Source organism: Drosophila sechellia, unplaced genomic scaffold (genome assembly GCF_004382195.2).
Source record: "Drosophila sechellia strain sech25 unplaced genomic scaffold, ASM438219v1 U_279, whole genome shotgun sequence".
In the NCBI taxonomy this organism is placed as follows: Eukaryota; Metazoa; Arthropoda; class Insecta; order Diptera; family Drosophilidae; genus Drosophila; species Drosophila sechellia.
In genome coordinates this window covers 25,484-26,352 of record NW_022611222.1, presented here as the reverse complement: position 1 = coordinate 26,352, position 869 = coordinate 25,484, and the positions used below count along the sequence as shown (strand labels likewise).

The following is an 869-nucleotide window of genomic DNA, read 5'->3' as shown; positions in this document are numbered from 1 at the left end:
ATATGAGTTGAGGTTGTATATATACTATATTTTGCCATAAATTCTTATATATAAGATAAAAACAATCAATTTAAATTCGTTATAAATAGTTCCAATAGTTCTTGTAAGCAAAGTCATTTTTATCCATTTAACGAACCAAACGAAGAATAATAACAAAACAAGATTTTCTTTTCCGAATCATTAATAAGAGACAATTCAGATGAAAAATATTTCAATTTTTTATGCTAGAATTTCTCAGTATTATTTGATGAAAAAGAAAATATTTCTCTTGTTTTTCACATTCAAATGTGAGATAATGTTTTTCATTTCTTTTTTAATATTATGAATAAATCATTATTTATCAATAATATACCATATGCTTATAAAAAATTTATAACAACTTAATTAGCTAGTATTACACCCCTAACCATATGTAGTCCAAGCAGCACTATAAAATTAATTAAAGTACATAACAGCATGGACTGCGATATGCGTTCAAAATGTCGATGTCAGTGTCCTGCAGTTCACACGATGACGCACAGTTTGCTGCGTTCTTCATCGACCCATGAGCCGAGTGATCCACCGCTTAGAGTTTTATAATTCAATTTTTATAATGTCAATATTGTTTTTATTGAAAGAAATTAAAAATACACCATTTTACTGGCATATATCCAATTCCTTCAATAAATTTATTTTATATACCTAAAATAAATGTTGCGAAATGTCTTAGTTTCATATAAGCATTATTACTATTAATCTGGTTATGGTTTGCTATTTTGGGTGACACATACTGCAAAATTTATTATAAAACATTAACCTGATGGATGACAGGTACAAACATTGATATTTTAGGTTGTTGCATTAGCCAACGTATGCTCATAACATAGATG

The 869-nt window shown here is 27.5% G+C and overlaps 1 pseudogene; it reads right to left on the bottom strand.

Annotated features, from left to right (window-relative positions):
• Positions 1-422: 422 nt before the first annotated feature.
• On the bottom strand, positions 423-573 carry LOC116803056 (annotated as a pseudogene).
• Between the last annotated feature and the right edge of the window lie 296 nt (positions 574-869).